We start from the raw sequence: 23,666 nt of genomic DNA, 5'->3' as shown, positions 1-23,666 counted from the left end.
AGGGCAGGGCGGGGGGCCTGGGCGCCGGGTCGCGCAGGATTCCGGGGTGGGGGCGGGGGTGGCAGAGGGACTGCGAGGGCGGGAGAGGGGCCCCGGGGCTGTGCCTCCGCCAGGCTGAAAGTTTCTTGCCGGAGTCGCCCGGCCGCCTCTCCGCACGCCAAGTAACGGTCCGCGGGCAGCGGGGCCGGGCGGGCCAGGCGCGCCGGGGCCCCGGGGTGGGAGGGTCTCGGCCGGCCCCGCGCGGGGTCCGTGCGGGCGCGGGGGCGGGTGGTTCCTCTCCAGCGGGCTCTGGCCCCACGCCGGGGGCTGGCGGAGTCCCGGAGCGCGGGGAGACTTTTCTGGGCAGTTTCGACATGGTCAGGAGGAGTCCGTTATCCAGGCTGAGTCGAGAAGGAGGAAGGAGATGGGGGTACAAGGGGGACACGCAGAGCAGAGGTGGGGGATCAAAGGTGTGACAGCTCTGTAGGTCCATCTTAGAAAGAGTCAAGGAAGGCAGAATGAGAGCGGGAGAGAGGAAGAGAGCGCGCGCGAGAGAGACAGACCCCCTAGGTATTACCCCCAAACAAAATCGTGGGAATAAAAGAGAAAAGTGATTGGCAAGAGCGCAGAAGGCGCCTGGGGGAGGGGAGAGAGCTAGGGACCCGAGAGGGTGCCGGGGGGTAGCTGACGGAGGATACTGAGTTGAAAAAGAAAAACCAACCCCCCAAAACAAACAAGCGAACTAGCGCCAGCTCAGACTGGGAAAGGAAACTTCTCGCTCCCCTCGGTCTCAGCCCGATCACCCGGCACGGGGCCGCGTCGACGCTCCCGAGCTGGACGCGGGGACGCGGCGCCGGCCCCGGCCTCCGGTCTCCCGCGAACCCAGCCCGCGCCTCGCGGGGACCGCCGGGGCCCACTTGGAACAACTTTCCTCCAGAGAAGACAATTGTGCGCCCCCGCTCTGCCCCCGAGCTGCGCGGCGCGGGAGGGGGCGGCTGGGGGCGCAGTGAGGGGCGCTGGAAGCAGAAAACACAAAGACGAGGGAATTTTGATTAGAGACAAATGATGCTTCTCTCTGTCTCTGTCTCTCTAGGTTTCATGTGTGCGCGCGTGTGTGCGTGCGTGTGTGTGTGTGTGTGTGTCTTTTGCTTGTTGTGGTGGAGGTGTCGAGCCATATGGGGGAGTGATAGAGGAATTTTAGTCAGAAACTGTTCGTTATGTTATCCTGCCTTTTCCCTTTGTGCTGCCTTTGATCTATTTGCTTGGCTTAGTATTACAAAAAAACAAGTACAATAATATATACCAAGCTGCTTCCCCAAGACCCGGTTCAGGCTGCCTCTTTTTAAGTCTCTTTCTCCCTGTCTCTTCCTCTCTCTTAATTTAATTTTTTCTTCACTCTAGTGTCTGGCATTATTTAAGGTGGTCCTTACACTGGAGACCTCCCCTTCCCCATCTTTGGGTAATTTAGTAGACACTAAAATTACACCTAATGTTCCCCTCTTCTCTCTTGTGTTTCCTCTGTTCCTTTTATTAAATGTTGGTTATTGATTTTCTAAGATCAATGTCTGTTGTGGGGCTCTCCCCCACCCCCTTACAAGTATCTAAAGCACATTGCTTGCTGATCAACTGGGTAACAAAAGCTTTGTGTCAAGGAGGCCTTATTTTTTTTTTCTTATGTTAAACAGTCATTTTTTTGAGAGAGAGAGAGAGAAAGGAGAATAAGATTTAAAACAAGGTTCCCAGAAGTGTTCTTTTGCAGGAGAGACTATTTAGCATGTTTGTTTCTTCTTGTCTGCCTCCTCCAACCCCCTTCGGGATTTTGCCACCGTTGACCAGCCTGGTCCAGGCTGTGAGGTCAGACCAGAGCCCAGGTCTGGGAAAACAGAATGCTCCAAGCTTCCTAAGAGCCCTGGGGTGGGGATTGGCAGTGGGGAAGGTCTGCTGGGGGCTTCACAGGTGGAACAGAGTACCGGGGGAGGTACTCAGCCATGGACACTGCTTGTTGTTCAGTAACGGACCCCATTTCCCTCTTCCCAGCCACAAACTTGGGAGAAGCCCTAACACTGTGAAGTGGAAAGTTGAATTGCACATTTTAAAGGCATTTAGCCCAGACCCTGCACACTTAAGAGCAATAATTATTTCCCAATAATCTGTGGGAAAACACGCTGTAAATTCGTTACTTGTCAGTGTTTTGCTTTGGGTTGAATCTGAGCAATGTCTTGCTTTTGAGAAGCAGGTAGAAGAGTTTTTCCCCCTCTTTTTTCATTTCCTTTCTCATCAAGTACGTATCCAGTGCCTTTCCCTTTGGGAATTGCTAGGATTTATCTGAACTGAGTGGATTTTTCTTCTTTCCTGGATTCATGGGAAAGATGTCACTTTTGAGCTTGTGTCTTTGCTGATAACACTAAATATGATGATGCTTATCAAAATCATATAGAAATTCCTGGAAAGGAATAATGGCAATACTAATCATAGAAGTAGAAACTGCATGAGGAAAAAGAGAGAGAGAGAGATGGTCATCCAGGAAACTAGAATGGCACTTTATATAATTTTAATGAAGTCAACAGTGTGTATATAGACTAAGGCGACAAAGAGAGAAAATGTGTAAAGCAGTATGTGTGTGTTTGAAAGGCTGGTCAAGAACATGGGTTAAAAGACCGTGCTGTATGCGATTATTAAAAAAGCAAAGGAGAAGGAGGCAGTTCGAGGAAAGCAAATGTACAAAGAGAGAAACAAGAGTCTAAAATCCAGCCTTCAAGATTCTCAAGCTAGCAAGATGCCTGGCAGAGACACTGCCAGCGTCAAGTTAATCCATAGTGGACAGTCTCCTTTCCCCCACATGGAAAGGATGAAATCTCTTCCCAGAAAATAAGATGTGCAGGAGGGAAAGGGGAGAGGGGTGAGGGAGAAGGAGGCAAAAAGCAAGTTGCCCGAAGACAAGAATGTGTGTCGGTTTCAAGAAAGTTCAGTCAGATGATCTTCAGTCGCCTGACTCACTTTGTAATACTTTCACTGAAGCTGGAGAGGAGGGGGGAAAACCCAGCCCCCCTTTTCAGTCCCCTGATTATACCCCACTATCTCCACACAGCCTTCGAGGCAGAAATGAGCGCTTGGGAGCAGGAGGTGCCTGGCTGCTGCCTGCCATTGGCCCGGCCCGGTGGTAACTTGCAAAGTTTGTTGCTTTACCCCGATTTGGGCATGAGCTCCTGGGGATGCTCCGGCTACCCTCCTGCCTCCTGCAGAGCCTAGGAAGATAGGCCTGCCTCCCAAGCCCACCACCTCCCAGCATCAGCCTCTGAAAAAATCACACAGATACAGGCACATTTTCATAAAAATCAAACCCAGAAACTGCTTGTTTCAGTAAAGGGAATGAAGTTGTCTTTTAAATGAAAACTGAATTATGAGTGGTGGGGAAGAGGAAACAGAAGAAAGAAAGAAAAGTTAAATTTAATTTTTCTCCAAAGTTTCAGCTAAAGCATTAGGCATTGTGTAGTGGAATGGAGGAAGATTTTTACAAACACCTTTGGCCAGTGATTTTCAGTGGGGAAGAAAAGGGACAAAATTGGATGCTTTCAGGGCTTTAGATCCTAGAGGAGAAACAATCAGATGAGCAGAAATGATGATCCCTGTTTAAGATAAGCCCTCACTCCCTTAACCACTTCCTGAAAGGGAGTGGAAGTGCTAGTGGTGATGCTGAGAGGCAGTGGAGGGCAGAGAAGTTGTTCCCGTTTCAGAGATGCTCAGATGAAAAGGAAAAGAAACGCAAGAAGCCCCTTCTTCAGGATGTGGCTCCTGTCTCTCTCGTCTCTCTTTTCAGAGAGGTAAAGTTGGGATGGGGTGAAGCTGTGAGCCAGAGCCCCTCAATACACTCTGAGGCAGGAAAGTTTCCTTCGAATTGCAGTCGGTTCAGACTTGGCGCTCCTTGCAAGTGTGGAAACCTTGTGCAAGTACCTTTCTGGTACAGTTGATGAGGTTCCGAGGAGGTTGTTTTGCTGACTCGCAAAGCACTCAGAAGCAGTTTGTGTGGCAGGTACCAGCTCTGAGGGTGTGCCCCAGATATCCATCTCCATCCTTCTGTCTCTATGAAGAGCTTCTGCAAGTTTTGTCACGCTGCACACACACATGGCTGGGGGTTATGTATCTATACTGATCTATTTGTTTTATTTCCGTTTGAAAAAACTCAGTCAATTGGGGATAGAAACATGGCTTCCTTCATAACATAGCCACTAGCCTGCTAATATCCATAGTGTGACTCTCCACCAGGGTAAGGGTGGGGTAAGGATTTGAAACTTTATGTTATTTCTCTGTTGCCACATAAAGATACATTCACGTCTTTAAGCATTTATTTCGGAATATGACTAAAGCCAAGACTGACATTCCCCAGTAAACTGCTCTGTCATATGTTTCAGATGCTTCCTTTCTTGCTTGCTTAATTTACTCGAAGTAAAGAAAATTCCAAGAGGTTATCAAAGACCCTAATGCCGTATTAAGACTTTTGCCTGGGAAAAATGTGTGTGTCTACCCTGAAGGTAGGAAAGGAGGCTGTTGCTAGCTCTCTGAGCAGTGCTGCGTTTATTCCAAGATGTGGGAGAGTCTTTTCCTTACAACAGTGTTTGTCATCTGCATTCTTCCAAGGCTTTTAAGGTGCATTTTCTTCTGTGTGAAAGAGAACGCTTTGTCCTTTTCCTCTCCAGCACCGTGGCTTCCCAAGGTAGACACTATTTTGTGCCTGTCACAGAGAGAGGGAGTGCAGGTTTGCAATGCTCACAGACAATTGATTGTCTGCCCTAATGTGTTTCATTTACATGTTTATAACGTCAATGGTGCTGGGGTGTCCACTGTACCATTCATTCCCGCATTCCCACAAGGGGGCAATTGTCTGAATGGCCAAGTCAGACACCTTTTTGATTGCTCTTTGGTTGTCTTTTTAGAGCGAAGAGATAAAGGGGGAAAATCTGTGATGCAGAAACACTAGTTGAAAATATACAGAATTAAATGTCACCACAAGAGCAGATGTTAACATAAGCCCAAATATGCTTTTTAGCCAAGATGTGAAGGTTGAGAAAAAATAATTCAGAGCAGAGGGAAGGATGATTTAAAACCAATAAATACAGCCTTATTCCCCCTCCCTATTTCTTTTCTTTCTTTGGCAATCAGAAGATGAAATGTGATTTTCTTTTTCATTTTTAAGCCTTAAAACATCTAGGCACCTCCTCATTATTTGTATGTTTGCTATGATTTGTGAATTTTGTATATATTTACATAGCTCTGTTTATGCCAACAGCATCAGCTTACCACTTGGAAAAAAAATCTCTTGAATGACTATTTGGGCTGTCAGGAGTGTAAACTTTTAAAAAGTAAAGATCCAAGTATTTCTTCATCAAGTCTTTTTTAAAAGGCAAGCACTAATAATCAGGAGACTCTGTGGAAGTCTTTGCCTTAATAGCTACGTGCCAAATACTTTTATCTTGGGTGACAGTCGTGTCAGAGTGAGAGCTCTCAGGAAAACTGTAACTCCTAGTTACAAAGTAAATAAAGAATTTTGTTTTAAGGTGTTCTGTACTGTTTTTATACTCTGTGTGTGTGTGTGTGTGTGTGTCGTGTTTCCTCTGAGGGAAGTGAGAGGAAAAACCATCCACGCGTGTGTGTTTTGGCTTTTCTCTTCACGCAGTTCTCCCCTACATATCAGGCATATATGTAGCACACATGAATACACCTGCTTAAAAAAAAATTTTCACAGTTCAGATGGTGCAAGGCTGGTTCATTTAGGTAATACAGCTATTAGAAGTTGGTCTGATTTCGCGTGTGGTCCATAAGGAGAGAAAATACTAACTCCTGTGGCATCTGGTGGGAGGTAAACGGAGAGGGAGGGAGGACTTTTATAATTTTGAAGGAAATTGGGGAGGAAAAAAAAATCGTCAGTCTTTTCACAAAGATTTTTGCCTCTCCGGGAAGACACACACAGTAGCTGCACCGTTAGCTGAACCCCTGACACGGCGGTCTTTTGAATGCCTTAGGTATGATTTCACTTTCGCTCACATCAATGCTGACCTGAATGCCTTTCATATCTGATCCGCTGTGTCTCTCCCAGTAAACATCCCCTGAGGGGAGAACAAAGAAAGGAGCTCTTCTTCTTCTTAATCACAATTCAGCCCTTTCACCGCCGGCAGGCTCCATTTGCATTCTGCCACAGAAAGCCAAGATGAAAAGAAAGAGAGAGAGAGAGAGAGGGAGAGAGAGAGAGAGAAGAGGCAGAGGGTAGTAGCTGAGTAAAATAACTGAGGTGTTTGTGGCTGTTTGTTGGGCTTTCCCTAGTTACCAGCCTTATATAGTTGATGCTTAACCAGGCCCTGTCCCTCCTGACAGGCATATAGTGTTACAAGATGGCATGTCTGTACTATTCATGGCCACCCGCTCAACACTTGAGGTAAAAAGTGTCAGGGAAGGATCAAGTTCTCCCCCAGAAGCCTGTTAGACTTGGGTCAGGTGTGTGGACATCCCACTCTGGAGTGCTGCCCAGAGTGTGGCTCTTACTGTTTACCTTCAGGCCAGGGAGGTGCAGGCCCTGGGGGGGCATGGGAGGGTGCTGGGGGGCAAGCTGGGGAGCTCGAGAAGGGAGAGGAGGAGTCTTCAGAGCCCTGGTCTGCTTTCAGTGATGGGTGTCTGGCCCAGAGCACAAGGGAGAAGTTGCTTACACCCAGCCCGAACGCACTGATACATCTTCAGGAAAACTGGAAAAGACTTTCCCATTTTTCCCCCTGACTTTTTATGATAATTCATATTTTCAAATGAAAGGGGAAAAAAGCCAAGAAAGAAAGTCTCAAATGAGCCAAAAAGGAAAAAAAAAAATTCTCTGAAAAGAATTTTAGGGGGAAAAGTTGTTCTATTTTAAAAAGCTTTGAGGGCTGTAAAGTGCCACGTTTTTCACACCTTCTTCATACTTTTTTTTCAGATTTTTTTAGTATGTTTAACATTTGTGAGATGACAGCCTTTTTGTATCTCAAACTGGATGCTTCAAGATTTGTAGGGAGGGGTTGGTGGTATTCACGTTCTCTTGAGAGAGAAAGTTTATGCCTAAAGGGCTCCTTCTTACTGGGAACTGTTTAAACCCTTGCAGGCGGACCTGTCAGGTTTTACTGTTATTTGCCTCCATTTTCAACATGCAAAAGTAACATGCACTTAATGGTATTGGAATGAGACCACAACAAGAACAGAAACCTCTCGTGACAACTTTTCAGCTACATTATCTTGCTCCTAAACTGTCTTGTCTTTTTTTTTTTTTTTTTCCCTTTCTGAAACCACTTTTAAGATACCAACAGTTTTTCTTCAACAATTAGATTAAGCATATAATGTCGGTGCACATGCGTACACACACTCGCACACACACTCAACTTTGAAAGTGCAGTCGCTTCAAACAGCAGAGTGAATAATTGGAAACCTGGGGGGAGGGGATGTCTTCTGTGATAGTCATTGTGACAAATTTCACTTACAAGAGCAAAACTAGAAGAGATATTAGAAGTTGTCCAGGAGCATGTGACACAGATTCCTGATTTTTTTTTTTTTCTTTTCCCAGAAGATTTACAGAATTTACAAAAAGAGATTATCCTTACACCTTCCACCCCTCCTATCCACCCCCATGACCCAAGCAATGAAGGATTTAGGCAGATTTACTTCAGTAAACACCTTTGGACACTTGCGGGGGGAAGTGGGAGTCTGTTTGCAAAAGGAGGCTTTTGTTAAGTGAGGTACCAGGATAATGCTTTACCAGGCAGCTGTGATATTAACCTACCCAGCAATGCAGGAACACTCTTTAACTCTTTGAGTGCCTGGCCTTTTGCGCTCAGCAGATAAAATCCTGACTCTCCAAAGACACTCAGAATCCTGGCTCTAGCAGTTTATTATTCAGACAAGTCTTATAGACATGAAAACTGTTCAAGCTTTTAAAACAATGTGGTTTAATTAGATGAGGTGGACTTACATTGCTCATAAGCCCTCCAAATGGTGGTGTATAATTGGCAAGGGAAAAAAAGAGAGAGAGGAATCAAGGCAGCACATTAAAAATTCCAGGAAATATCTTTAGAAAAGCTATTTTCATTTCCAGCTTTTAAGATATTAGACTATGGTAGCTAGAGGGAATGAAGCAGCTGGGGCCTCTCTCCGTACTATAGAAGACACCAGAAGTTTGTGATGAAGCAAAGAGATTTCAGCTGGAAACGCTGTCAGAGGCCAGCTCGGACAGTGACATTATCACCAGTCTCGCATCTTTTCGAGGGGGGAAGTGTTGCCTATCTCAAGGAGCTGAGAAGGTCATGTGAACCTCAAGAGTCAGGGGCCCAGGGAGGCTCTTGCCAACTTGAGACTTTTCAGACCAACCAGGGAGGCATTTCTAAGAGGAAGGAGTTAATGGTTATTTTTTGTGGGGCATAAGAATAACTTTTCAGGTGTTGCATTCAGGCTTAAATAAGATTGCCTTATTTAGTTTCGAAAAAGAGTGTAGGTGTCAACGTTCGAGCAGCCACGAATGTGTGAGAAAGTAAAGGGTATGAGACATGACAGAATTAAAGGTGTTTGCTATGTTGTTACACCGTGTGTCAGGCTGCAAGCTCCCTTTGTCACAGCCTCCTGGTGATTTGACAGCGCAGATCTACTTCCCTTCTAGGTGAGACAGCATTTTTTCACTGGAGTTATAAATATGGTACCCCTTTGCGTTGCACCCAGTCTCCCAGATCCGTGAATCCTATTTGAAAGCATCTTGCCCTGAGACACAATGAACAAATGCTGTATACAGGGGGCTGTGCGCTCGGGGGCCGGGCATCGCCAGCATCACAGTAGCTGGCATTGACTGTTGTTTGGCAGGAAGGTCCTCTGCCAAATCATTCAATAATTAAGTTTTATGTTATTTGTATGAACGACCAAGCATGCAGTATTCCTTTTCAAATCAAAGGGAGGCTTAAAATTACTTTTTGAACACTTTCAGACCATGGTCAGGTCACAGTTTGGGGGCTGAATTAAAATGATCTCATTCATGATCTAATTGAGGTTGGCAAAACCTTAGCAGTAGCAGGAGTACATAAATATAAATCAAAGACCAAAATTTAGCAAATCATATCATTTGCTAGAAATCTGCTCATGAATTATTCTCCGATTGCCAACCCAGAAGTTAAACTTCGTCTCCCCTCTGCAACAGTAACTGCGCATATTTTTTCAGGCTCCTGACAGGAAAGTTAGGCTGAAAAGAGAAAAGGGAAGGAAAATGATCAGTGTCTCATCAGATATTGTGTATTTGTGACCCAATAAAGTATGGGAGCTGATAAACCATGTTCATTACAGTGGAGGCTGCAGTCTTGGTTAGAAATCATGATAGGCTTCTGAAAACCAGACTTTGGAAGGGCAGGTAACAAGGACACATAAGTGATGGGGTGAGAGGGAACAAACCTCTGAGAAAGATCTGATTGAACTTTGCTTTCATTTTTCAGTTGAGGAATGTAATCATCATAAGGATTCCTGATTTTTTTAAAAAACAAATTTAGTTCTGTTATTCATCTGAGTTGAGATTTGGAGTTGTTAGATTTAAGAGTGCGCAAACGTTGGCATACGTATTTGCTTTTCATTCTTTTCTATTTTTTAGACATTACTATAAAATTAAAACTTCAGGTAATTTTCCATATAATCCATGGGATTCAATGTCATGTTCTAATATACGTAATCCATTTTTAGTTGTTCTTCATTTTTCTTAGTTGCTGTGTGTTATTTCAGCTTAAACCCACACACACTCTAAACTGGAGGAGACCTAATTCTGAACTTCAGTATTTTGAAGTTAAAAATTTTAAGTCCCACTTAAATGAAGATATTCTTTCAAGCAAACGATAAACACAGAACTGGTCAAAATTTAGAAAACTTTACCCAAAGAGCAGATATATGGAGGTGGATTTTTAAATCCTGATAATAAAGGAGAAACATTTTAAAATAATATCAGGTGAGAGAGGTGAATGACTGTATTCTTTTGGGAATAGGTAATTGACATTAATGATTTCCTGAGACAAAAAGGCAAACATTCTAATATTTTAAAAGTTAATGGATTCCTCCTTAACATTGCTAATATGGCAATATAGTGATTTTTGTACTTTATATACTGTTTTATATTTCCTTTTATAACCAACTCTAGGAAAGAAAGGTACTTCCAAGAATGTGACAGGTACTCCCTCCCCAAAATAAGTAATCCATAAGAGATGAACAGATTGGGTTATCATGCTATTTAAGATCTGAGAATTTTTCTCTCTCTTAAATTAATGAATAAATTTCAAGGAATTTGGTATCCAAGTGATCTCTGAATGTAGTGGATAGCTTTCACTGTTTTTTCATTTATATTGTATTGATACTGTTTTATATATCTGAGTAACTGTAATCAAGGAAACTTTGCATTTTGCTTATTCTTGGAAGTACCTAAGTTTCTATTTTAGACATAAAGCGCATCAATGGAAGTGTTTCACATCATGAGATTCTCAGTTTTAAGAGGTGAGGTTTATATATAAAGAACTCAGTAAACTGTTTTCATAATAAATAGACCTGTTAAAAGGGGAAAATCTCTAAGTAAAATGATTGTCCTCTAAAGATTTTCCATCACCTTTGCTCTGCTGATGGGAATCTGAAAACTAAATACAGCCTATGTGCACGCACACACACACACAGACACACACACACACACAACACAGATATACCCTAGGACCCCAACTCTAGGACTTTTCCTCTTTAACTATAACTCCAGTCTTATAGTTTGTGAGTGAGATACACTTAAGCAAAAAAATAGTAGAGATGAAGGATTAATGTAGGCTCCTGTTCAGTAGGATTTATTGTTAACAAAAAAACAACAAGAAAACAGTGTTCCCTATGCCACAGGACATGACTCTTACAAAATTTACTTGCACCTATTAATCTAAGCTTTAAGTATATTATTTAGGATAAATTACAAGCTTTGTGCTTTTAAACTGTTTTCCTTCTTTTTTCTTTAATATTACCAACCTTAACACAGATTATGCTAAATTGATTGCAAATTATTATGGTTTTTAAAACAACATTCAGGAGTCCCGAATAAAGATGTATTTTAAAGTAGTGTTTATAGTATTTAAAAGAAAGAAGGGGGGGGGATTAAACTATACTGAACACTTAGAAACGTGTAGAGTTTTATACTTGTGTAGATAAAGTGAGAGGTAGCCTTGCCCTGTGAAACCAAGACCACAAATGATGTGTGTCAGTAGGTTCTTTGATAGGGCTTCTGGCCACAGTGTTTTCGTGCTGTCAAACTGCTATGTTGAACAAACACCTCCTCTGGGACAAAGTGATAAATGCAGAGACAGGCTGGCTTCAGCCAGTCTCAGCAACCTCCTCCACCACGCCCCCACCCCCTGGCCCACCTCCCACCTCCCGCAGTCCCGCCACCCCTCCACCCTGCTTTGCCCTTTTACCTGAAATTGACAATTAGGGAGAGATGCCCAGGGCTTTTCAAGGTGTCAGCAGTGAGTAATTATTGATACTCCCCAAATCTTATGAATCGGTCCTCCGCAACTGTAGGCAAAGTCCTTTTTCTGGCAGGCTTTATCTAGTCTTTTTAAAATGGAAATGGACTGAGCTTCTAAACTTTTGCCAACTTGAACTTTTTCCACTTTTGCTTAATCATTTGAAAACCACTCGCTTTCCTCTTGTCTTTCCCCTAGTCACTGGAGTTTTATTTTCTAATGTTCAAGCAATTACATTGTGCAACGCAAAACAAGATTTTGCCTTAAAAAGTCCAAATGCTATTACCTCCTATTTTTCATTTTCCGGCATTCTTTTCGGGCAAACACTTCAAATGTATAGCCAACTGATATTTTTCCTCCTTTCTCAGGGCCATTATTCTCTGACTAAAACTGTTTACTGGTGCCTTTGTATGTGCGTTTCCCCACCCCAATATTAAATGAATTTCCATCTTCTGCGATCTCTAAGAAATAGATAAACCATTATATTTTCTCCCAGCTCGTATTTTAAAGTGGTGATCCTGACAGCAGGACGATTATTGCACTTTATGTTTTAGTGGATGTTTGCTGTTGCTAGTTACAGCAACACTTATCATAAGACAGCAAGAAAAGAGTAGTCCCTGGTAATTAAAGTAATGAAATATTCATTTACTCTACCTTTTCTGTAGTCTCACAAATTAGGCTGCTACATTTAATGCCTGCACTGCCTCTGTTTTTATTATAATGGCAGCTTTCGCATCTGCAATTAGGACTAATTCTGACAGTTACAATTTCTGAGGGATGGTAAACAGTGAACGAGATGTGCAGCAGAGGTATTACACGTGAAAAGCCCTTGTCTCTTTAACCTTGTTGTTTTTTTTCTCGCAGAGGTTACCTTTTCCCGATGGTGCAAAATCGACTTGACATAACTGTTCATCAGTTTCAGGGTTTTCCCTGGAGGTATTTGCATCAAATCAGCCCAGTCAAGCTTCAAGTTGAAATTGGCAGGCCAGAAACTGACAGGGTAGAGACTGGAAAAGAGACAGCTAAAGTACAGGCAGCAAACTGACAGTAACAGAGTGAAAGACAGAGAGAGACGGGGAGAGGGGTGGAGAGCGAGAGCTTTCGACTCTGGTGTAAGGGAAATCTCAACTCCTGTATGAATCTCAGAAGCAGCGTATCCTAGAGGAACTTGAAAGGTCGAGAGATTCAGTACACCTTCAGCTAATTCTTACCACTAGGGCTCATCAACCCTGCTCCCAGGGTTCACTCTCATTTAATCTGATTGGATGCCTGAAGAGGAGTGGGCACACTTAATTAAACAGGAGGAAAGTTCTGAGGCACCTCCTTAGCACTTATTAAAGCTTGAAAGCCAAATCTCATGATCAGTGTTATAGGAGGCAAATAAGGCGGTTTGGGTTTTTTTTTTTTTTTCCTTAATTGTTAACTTGTAGGAAAGTTAACAATCCTTCTCTTTACCAGGTTTGTTTCCTCCGATTCCTACTCTGAAGCAGATTAAATGTTCCCAGAGACCAGAGCTCAGGAGACTTGTCAGTTCAAAAGTTAGTGCATTTTTGTCAACAAAAACAGCCACGTAGCAAAAATTACACTTGAAGAGATATTCCTTTGAATAACACGGGGTTGCAAGTTCTCTTTGTCACATAACGCCCTCCTATCCTGATAACGGAAGAACATTTATTCAATTGTTTAAAGGCCAAAAAACCGTGGCAAAACCTTAAAATAGCAATGACATTAAACTCCTATTTCACTATTGGGAACGTCACTTTGAGAAAAATTCTATGATTGCAAAACTTTTATAATTGCTGTGACAAAGGAAACAAATATGAAAAACGCTCCCTTTGCCTGAGTGCATTTTTTTTCCTCCTTCACGTCTGTTTTTTAAAACCAGTATTTTTGGTCATCTTTCCTTATTTCTTCTAACTTTGGAGTATGGGGTGGTGGTGGCAGGCGTAGGGGGGAGGTTGTTGTCTTTACTAGATGATTTAAAATCCTCACCACTTTCCAACTAGACTTGGGGGTCGAATAAGCCCTTGCTTTCAAAGCGTCTTCAGGCTCTGTGTATGACAGGCATTGGCTGATCTGCTGATGCCCATTCGACAGGCACTGTTGAACTAAAGTGGTGTGACGGCACAGTTTTGTTAAGCTGTGAACAAAGAGCTGAAGATGCCTTCCTGGCATCGTCCATGTGCATATTGGCCTTGTCACAGTTTTGCTTGATTTAATGCTCGGTTTATTCCTAGATATTAAAACTTAAATTCCGAACAATATGTTTTCAAATACTACATACCAACTCTATTTTAAAAGCTTCAACTTCGAAGATCCCAGGGTTCATTTGCTCCTCCAATTTCTGTGTAGCCAATGTTAAAACAGAGCTTTGGAAATAAATAGATTGCCAGTTAGCCTCTTAGCTGTTATCCATTTAAAAATGGGATTCCAGTCTTAAAAAGTCTTATTAGGGGAAAAGATTTATTTTTCTTTGATCATTGGTTGAAAGTCATTATTTATTTCCAACAGTGGACCCTCGCATAAATTCCTGAGGAAAAGTTACCTTGTGTGCACACAGGGGTCTGGGTAGACTTTTTAAAAGATACATTATTTAAAAGATACTCAGTTATAAAAAGAAACCATTTACAAATACCTGTCAGGGTAGGCACAGGACTACTGGTAGGAAGAAAAAAAAATGAAGGGAGTTTTTGTTAAAGTGAGCCCTGTTTAGGAGACAGCAGCAGAATTAGGATTGAGCCTTTTTTTTTTTTTTTTTTAAGGATTGAGTCTTAAAAATAAAATAATTGTTCTAAAAGTCCCTGTTGCACAGACAACAGCTAACTCTTCGCAAGAAAACTGAAGTTTAGTACTAAATTTAGAGTCCCGTGTCCGGTTGAATGTGCCTTGAGCTTTATCTCTGCCGGGGTTTTTTGTTTCCTCTCTGCCTCTTTTCCTCCCTTCAGGTTGGCTTCAAGTGTTTGCTAAGAGATTAGTTAGCAAGTTTATATTGAGGAGGTAGCCATGGGAAGCAGCTCTCTGCTCAAAGGAACGCCAGTGGGTCAGAGTGTGAAGATACGGGAGCTAAGACTAAGGCCCCGAATCAGGTATTTTATTTTCTCTTAAAGACGAACCCGCTCACAGAAAGGTTTGTGGGATGACTTCTTGTCCCAACAGGAGCACAGATGTTACCACTTTTAGAAACTTCCAAACAAGCATGATCGCTGGAAGAACTTCATGAGAAAAAAAAAAAAAAATCAAGTTTATTGCCAGAACACTCCCTTTTCATTATGTAAAAAGATTATAATTTGAGATATTCAAGGTTATTTTTACCTCCATTCATAAAACAACATCTTCTGTCTTATGAGGAAGGTAAGGAAGCTGGCAAATGAGAAAAAAATATTCAGCAGCATGAAAGTATTGCTGCTAATAACCAGCAAGACTGCACTAAAAATCTGAAATTGAATCTCTTGAGTTAAACACGTACACATTTCCACCTGCCCTAAGCATGCTTTCTTAGCAGTGATAGTTTTACTAACCAAAATAAATTGCTTTTTTTCCTTCAGTGGTAGTAGTTTACTCAATATCATTTATACCAAATAATTTTCACAGCCAAAAAGCATGATACAGGTAGGGGTGACTAAGCAAGAAACAGTTTTATTGTTAGTTTTGTATAATATTACACATGAATAAGACACTGCTCCTAGCAACACAGATAAGATACCTTGGCCTATTTTAATTTCATGAGAGATTTTTGTGTCCATTTCTCTGGGTGTGCACAAGGGGTAGACATTCAAATCTTTCACCTGGCAAAAGAACAGACTTTTTAAATACATTAATGGGGCAGATTCTTACTTCATATACAAAGTAAATTCTGGCATTGATTTGGTGCTTCCCATGAAAACTTTGTGCAACTATTTATAAAGGAGACAGACAAATAGAAGTTAATCCAAATAGTCCTCCTGCTCCAACTCCCAGCTCAACACGATCTGCTGTGTCGTGCTAACTCATAACATTCTATCTGTAAATTGCTCTAAATGAAGCCATAATCCTCGCTATGTTTTATAACAAACTCATGGCTAGGACCAACATGACTTCTCACCTTTTAATGAACTGTCCTAGTTTAGGATTTTCTAAGGAATGGAGTATTAAAAAAAGCAAAGTAGAAGATGAAGAGATCTCGTAAATAGCTTCCTTTGAACACCCACAACTGCTTACATGGCCTTTTCCCCTTTTTTCCAGGCTAGCAGAAATGGCCTGCCCAGGGTGCATGCAAGTGAGCACATTTTAGAGCTATTCATTGGATGATTTGAAAGAGACACCAGCCCTGTGATACCAATGAAGGGCACTGCCTGAGAACTCAGCCCTGAGATCAAGAGTAGGTGTGATGTTAGCATAAGGAGCTCCTGAAGGAATTTCTGATTCATGTGAAAACAGGAAGCATAGATCTTCTACCCATTGGTCAGCATCAGGTTTCAGATAAACAGATATTGATGGCTCCCTTTTTCTCCCAGCCCATTCCTAGCTGAGTGAGGAGGTTCTGCTTCACATTAAAAAGATCTTTGAATTTATCTGCAGTGAGGTAGGGCTTTAATGATCAGTATCTGCAAGCCAGGAGCATGAATGTGATCTCATTGTATCACAGTGTAGAGATGAGATAGTCTAGAGCTACAGCACACCAGTGCATTGTGCCTGGGTGTCGGGAACAATTCTTCCATTTCCAAAGCAGCGACTCTTTCTCTTTCATCATTGTTTCCTTACCTCACTTGTATGCTTCTTCTGATACAGATCTGAGTGAGTTGTGCAAGCTTCAGACTTGCCAGCCCCCAGCTCCTAGGCCTAGTACAGAGTAATTCATAAACTTACCATATTAGACTATCAGATTGAAACCAAGGGTTTCTACTAGTGGTGGAATTGGAAAGCCCATTGTTTTGATTATCATTTCATCAGCCCCAACTGATACTAGTATGCTCAAGGAAAACATACTTCAGTTACAGTTGATTTTCAGATTCCAAAATGGTGCTGCAAAGCCTGTGCATCTCTAATTATATTTTATGCTAGGCTGTGCAATACCAAAATATACGCTGCAGCAATCAGTGAGTGAACAGTATCAATCAATTTGTAAACAGATGAAGTCACTCATTCCCAAACTGGTTTTCCAAAAACAATTACTAAATTACAATAGAAAAAAATTGTACAGTTACTGTATTTGTGTGCTGTGTTACAATCAACATACCAGGGAAACAAAACAATTTAATGCAGAAAAATCATCATTCATCTACATTATAATTGCTTCTTTTTCACATCTACAGGGCGGTTAATTAAAATTGTGATTAAATGCGGTCGCGCTGCCTAAGATGTCTTGCCCAAAACAGGTGGTACAGAATTTAAAAGTAAAAAAAATGTAATTAGCATTGGAAATTGAGAAATTGCCTGTAAGAATCAGTGTTAATTTCAGTCAGTGATGAGGTAATTTATAAATGAATGCAGTGGAGGCTGTGCAAATGCACATTGCCTTCCTTGCCATTCTTAGCATTCTCAGCATGCAGGTGAAAATGTTTTCAAAATATTGAGGTAATTTGAAAATCAATCCATGCATTCTGTATCTTTTTTCCTCCCGTTTGTACCAAATGCTGAACAAATGCTGCCATAGATGGCACGATCCGCCCATTTTTTTACTTTCTAAAAGCAATGCTGCACATATTTCAGACCTAGATTAAGAAACGTCACAACACCGATTGCAAGTCTAAAATCGTTACAAGGGTTCGAACCCTCTACCTGAAGTTCTGACTAACATGGACTGGGTCTGCTGCGCATCACTGCCATTGGTGAGATAGAGCCCTGTGAAGGATTTTTTTCACAGAACAGGTAGTACAGACATAAAGACTCATAACCTATCCATTGAGTACTTGAGGTTTTATTTTTTTAACTTAAGGAAGAACTAGAGAGTTATAATAAAGCCTATAGTTTCTTTATCTCTTTAACTATGTCTTTATTATTCTATTGATAAGCCTCCAAAACAAGTTCATAAAGTTATGACTCGAAAATTTTTTTCCCAGAAATTAACTCTGCCTATTAATAACATCTCTTCTTTTAACAAACAAGATGCAATTTTCTAACAAAACATACCATCAACTTAGTATATTTCATGCATTCTACTGGCACATTCTATTGGTATATGAGTAAATTTAAAGTTTAGATGCTGTTTTAAAAATTATTTGTATTTACACTATATTTTTGTTATTAGAATGAGAACCCCTAAGCTTTAAAAATCTCCTGTTAATGGAAGACACAACTCTCATGTGCTTATCCTCTCAGCTGAATGATATGAATTTAAGATATTTTAATCATTAATCGAAAATAATTTGGCGTTTACATGTATGGCTTCTTAAAGACACTTCTCAGGACTTTTTTAGCATTCCCTTCCTGTATTTGGCACTCAGCAAAATGATCTCTCCATATAAAGCTTATCCTAAGAATATGCTTAGTTAACTGTTACAAGTCAATGTGACAATCAGATTCTGTCATGTAAAATATTTTGCCTGGTTCTTTGCTTTTTGAGGCAGAAATCAATGATTTCTCTGAAGATATTCTTTGGATAATCCTGATATTTTGGGGAAGAGAGACAAAAACTAATGAACAGTCTGTTTCTCTGATGGTTTCTTACCATCCACTGATTTTAGGCCTATTACCAGGCCTACCCCCATCGCCTTCCTCATCACTTTTAGGATACAAATGAACTGTGCAGTTCAGACCAAGTGAATGGCGTGCCGTCATGTCTCCCGTATTTAAATCTGTTTCCCATTTAATATTACAAGTAGAAATAAAATGAGACCTATAAATGGAGGACACTGAAAGGTCACCCATTAGCTTCAAGATCCCTCTCCTTTCACCAGCTCCTGCTCCCCACTAACTGTACTTAGGGCGATTTCATCTTCCCGCAGTCAGTTCACCTTCAGTGAGGAAGCGTGCAAACTTCATCAGAAAGTGGCTTCCGGGATTCCCTTCAGGACCCGTGAACAGGAGACCTGCAGCCCCATGGGGCTTGGCTCAGGTTTCAGGAGGACGGTGGGATGGGGGCGGATCTATGACAGGCTCTGAGCTGTACTGGTTCTGAGTTTACAAGGGGTTGCAGAGGTTAGAGAATCACAGATGTCAAGTGAGCCTCAGACCCTACCCCTTAAGAAATCTGCCATAGAAATCTTCTTCCCTCTTTATATTTAGTTTGTAGTCCTCTGTAAACTATCAGGGCAATGTGGAGTTCTTTACATGGGAATTGTCACCTGTGTTACATCAGGCCATAGACAATGACAATATATTTTATACAAGCTCATCTCCCAAGTATCTTTTCCATTCTCTTAGAGTCATCAAAAAGGTCTGAACTATGTGGCTATGCCAGCACTAGATTGGCCAGAAATTTGTTTTTTAAGTTCTCTCTTTTTTTGCAGAGTTTGTCACATGTGCTTCCTTGCTTCATTCTGCCATTGCTGGAAGCAGTACCTCTTCAAAGCCGATGTCAGGCTCATAGAAGAAAAACGCATATTTTTTTTTTCCACTCAGGGTTCCTTTCTGCCTTTATTCCTAAGGGTTATCTGAGATTTGAATTATAAGAAAAAACTTTTTCTTGTTCCAAAAATAATTGACATGTATGTTACCTGGTAGGACTTACCAGGTGGTGAAGTGATAAAGAATCCACCTGCCAATGCAAGAGATGCAAGAGAAGTGGGCTTGACCCCTGGGTTGGGGTGATCCCCTAGAGAAGGAAATGGCAACCCACTCCAGTATTCTTGCCTGGAAAATCCCATAGACAGAGGAGCCTGGGGGACTACAGTCCATGGGGTTGCAAAGAGTCAGACACGACTGAGTGAGCGCACACACACACATTCTACCAGTTACTTTTTAGGTTTCTGGTATTTCAGTAGAAAATGGTAGCATTTATTCGTCCTGCATTGACTGAGCATATCCTATGTATAAGCACTGAACTTGAAGCTGTGAATCAAAAAATGAATGATAGAGTCTGAACCCCTGAAGAGCTCACTGCCTAGTGAGAAAGAGGGGCTTCCAGAAATGAGGAATATGTGGTGAATGCCATGAAGAACTTTATATCCAGTGAGTAGAGAGCGCAGACAATGGCTTAACTAGATCTGGGAGCAGGTAGTTAGGGCAGACTTCCTGGGGGAGGCAGCTTTTTGAAGGGAGGATGGTCACATGGCTCAGGTTTCACCAGTGGATTTGGAGAAGGGTATTCTGGGCTGAGAAGAGGGCCTGTACAGGCCTTGGAGGGAAAGGGAGACCTACTGAGGTACTGTCAGGCAAACAGCATGTCTGGAACAGAGCCCCAGTGCAAGAGGATAAGCTTGAATTGAATCCGCAAAGGTGGTTTGTGATCAGAAGTACCTCCTGTCACACATTTCTGGCTCTTATCCAATAAATAGGTGATGGTGAGCTCGTGAAACGCTTTTTAAAGAAGAATGACATAATCATATTTGTATTTCAGTGAAATGTCTCTGGTGACTGTAGGAAAGCTAATATTATCTAACATTTATTGAGTACTTATAATGTGCTGAGACTGGTGCTGAGAATTTTGCCTATGTCATCTGACGTTGCCCTGACAACCATTCTATCAAAGAGATGCTATTATTTCAGTACATTTTTTACTGATGAGGAAATGAAGGCTTAGAAAGGGCATGAGTCTGGAGTCAGGAAGAAAGTTTATGGTTAAATGTTACTGGAATTGTAGAATTTCCAGAATTACAAGTAATTCTGGAAAAACATTTGGAAAAAGAAACCTAGCACTTGAAAAAGAGTTAAAGTGAGACACTTTGACTTACTTTGCTCTAGGTGAATAGTGAGACTAAGTTGAGTATGTGGATTTTTTTCATCCTCAAAATTCTCCCTTTCATTCATCACTAGGCCAGCTTGAAAAAAAAAATGAAATGAAAAATGATTCTTGATGCTCAAGATCCTAGAGTGTGTTGCATCTTTGAGAGTTTGGAAAGAGATGGTTAACAGACAGCCCTTCAAAACAGTGGAGTTTAGTAAACCCCAGAACACTGGCCTTGCTGATTTAATTCATGACATTAAGGCCTTACGAGGAAGCAAATGAAAATAATCCATTTGCGATGACTCTTTTCCCCCTTTTCTAAGTTAACTCTTCATTGCCTAAGACTCACAAATCCTTCAACTTCCAGATTCTCCACACTGCCTTATCTCTGCCATCCCATGGCAGGCCCTAAAGCTGCTAACATTTTGTAACAACTATGTGACAAATTGTTGTGCTTTTATTCATGCCGGACATCTTTGCCAGGCTTGCTTGTTGTGTTTTCTGTTTGCCTGTGTCGTGGGACCAAAGGTGGCTGCCTTTGTACAGCATGTCAAATCTGGTTAACATGCAGCCATTTATCTTTAAAACCACTCCTGCACAATGGCAGCGGTGGGCCAGGCCACGGGGCTCCTAGCACAACCCGATTTTTCAGAGCATCTTTTCTGCATATGGGGAGCACATTGGACAGCAGAGAAGATGTTTTGTGATTTGGGGAATCTCTTAGAAACAAATTGTAGAGTGCAAGTGCAGTGTCGCTGGACTGCTGGGTGCCCAGTGAAGTGAGGAAAATCAAATACAGCACAGGCTGAAAGAAGGAAGCGAAAATTCATATCTCTGTGCAGAACATGCACAGTACTTTGCTCACACAGAGAGTTGATACATAGACAAAAGCATGTTTGCTTGATGGTTATTTGCAGGGGATTCTATAGATAGAGCTGTATGTATATTGGCACATAAGCCTTCTTTCTGCATTTTGCACTGGTAAGTGTGTCCACGTATGAACATGGAAGTGAGATGGTAGAGGAAGACAATTTGCTGTTACAGATTTAAAACCTGGGAAAGACCTAGTTCACTGAGGCGTTTCTCTCCTAATGTAGTAGAAGCAGAATCTTTGTTTTCAACGGTTGTTGCAATAAAGAGCTCTGTGTGTGTTTAAGGAAAACTCAGAGCCATTGAGTGTCAAGCGCCACAGTGAAAGATGCTGAAGACTTTTCTTACTATAAAATGACTGCAAACTTTATAACCTAATTCACTTTGGGTTTTCATTTCTTGATTGTTGCAAGGTGTCTTGGGGATGACTTGCCCTTAAATAACTAATTATCAGCAAAGGAGAAAAGACAGCAAAAAAAAAAAAAAATGTGATAAACCCTCATGAACCAGTTTAATTAAATCGAAAAATTTACTTCCTTAGATCAGTGAAAAGATTGAACATAGCAAAACCATACGATTTAAATGGATTTTTAGAAATTATAAGTAGTTAATATAAACGTATGTATACGTAAATACAGATTACGCACATGTTCACGTGTGTATAAATATATAAATTATACTGAGGTTGCTTGAAGAAATAAGCACCCAGTCTTCCTTTTTCTTTTCTTTCTTTTTCTCTCTCTCTTTTTTTTTTTTGGAGTAAAGGACCCAAGAGATTGCCTTTCACTTTGAAAACAATCTCTAATATCAGGAAAATGCGCTGTTTGTTTATGCGTACATAATGCAAGTTTGTCCGCCTGGGAACTGCAGCAAATGGGAGAAGTATGCATGGATTTCACAGGTAACAGGATTACGTGGGCACATAATTGATCCATTTGGAGAAAAAAAATGACAGTGCTCTAAAGATGCCTAGGCTTTGGAGATGGAGTTTATGAAACAGGCATTTGTAAATTCAAAGGAATCAATATGTCAATTTTATTACATCTCAGAACCAGCTGGGCATTAAAGGAACAGTAGCCTCTTTAAAAAAAAAAAAAAAAAAGCTGTGTATTCCCACATTGTCTACCTTCCTTAAAGGGATTAGAATTTAAGGACATGAACTTAGAGATTTCTACCTTTCCAGAAATTAATGTAAGTTGTCAAAAAAGAAAAAAACCAATACTTCAGCATTTTCTCAGTTTTATCCTTTGCTGATAACTAGTTATTTAAGCGCAAGTCACCTCTTAAGACACCTTGAAACAATTGAGAAATGAAAACCCAAAGTGAAAATATCTGATTAATTATTACAATTAAAGTCTAATAATGCTGCTGCTGCTGCTGCTGCTAAGTCGCTTCAGTCGTGTCCGACTCTGTGCGACCCCAGAGTCGGCAGCCCACCAGGCTCCCCCATCCCTGGGATTCTCCAGGCAAGAACACTGGAGTGGGTTGCCATTTCCTTCTCCAATGAAGTCTAATAATAGATATAGGTAATAAGTAGAATAGTGACTCTCACACTGATTGAATAGAGTCAAGGAATTATTAGAATTCCTATCTGCATTGTGCTTTTCAGTGCAGCCTAGATTTTTACCTCTTCATGGTTCTAAGGACATAATTTAAGAGCTAAACTTTGGATGTCCCACAGAATTTGGTCGATGCAAGTTTGAAATATTCCTGTTTTATTAGAGTTTTTGACAATTTTCAAAAAGACCAAACTGTTTTAAATTAAGTTCCCAGATAATAGGATTTGGACAACACCCATGAAAGATGTGCATGGGATGTGAATTCAAGATACCTCTTTAAGATCCCAAAGAGCTTATCCAACTGAGGATGAAATTTAGTTTATTAACTGGTCCACATGCAAGTGAAGCAACACTTGCCTTCACATCCCTAACATGCGCTGCCGGCTCCTCCCTCAAAGGAGAACTGCTCTGCTATTTCATGCTCACATCTCCGCTCCCCAGCCTTCAAAGGACACCCCTAGATCCACTCACTTATATGGAATGGAGTCAGCTCTCCTCTCTCCTCAGGGAATGAGGATTTCAATACTCTGAAAAGAATGGAGCATTCAGACACAAACAGATCTGTGTCCGAATTCTGATTCTTTCATGTGGTCCTGAGTGTATTTCTTAACCCCTCTGAGTTTCAGTTTATAATGCATAAAATGGGGTCCAATATTTATTTTAGGACTTCCCTGTTGGTTTAGTGCTTAAGACTCCATGCTTCTACTGCAGGAGGCACAGGCTCGCTCCCTGGTTGAGGAACTAAGATCCTGCATGCCACACAGTACAGCCAAATAATAACAAAAGTTTAATTTATAGCATCATTGGAGTCTTGAACAAAATTTGAAGGGCAGTAGCTGAAGCCTAGAAGATACTCAATACATTCTGCTTATGACTATTTCAAGGCGTGACTAATCAGGCTGCCAGGAATTCTGTGATAGAGGTACTTCAGTTTCTGGGTCA

General features: G+C 41.5%; 1 protein-coding gene across 4 annotated transcripts in view; it reads left to right on the top strand.

Annotated features, from left to right (window-relative positions):
* The window catches only part of ZEB2 (zinc finger E-box binding homeobox 2), a 136,212-nt gene that overhangs the window by 3,367 nt on the left and 109,179 nt on the right, over positions 1-23,666 (top strand). The gene's annotated exons all lie outside the window — the stretch shown is intronic.

Source organism: Bos mutus, chromosome 2, assembly GCF_027580195.1.
Source record: "Bos mutus isolate GX-2022 chromosome 2, NWIPB_WYAK_1.1, whole genome shotgun sequence".
NCBI lineage: Eukaryota > Metazoa > Chordata > Mammalia > Artiodactyla > Bovidae > Bos > Bos mutus.
This window is presented reverse-complemented; position numbering and strand designations above follow the sequence as displayed.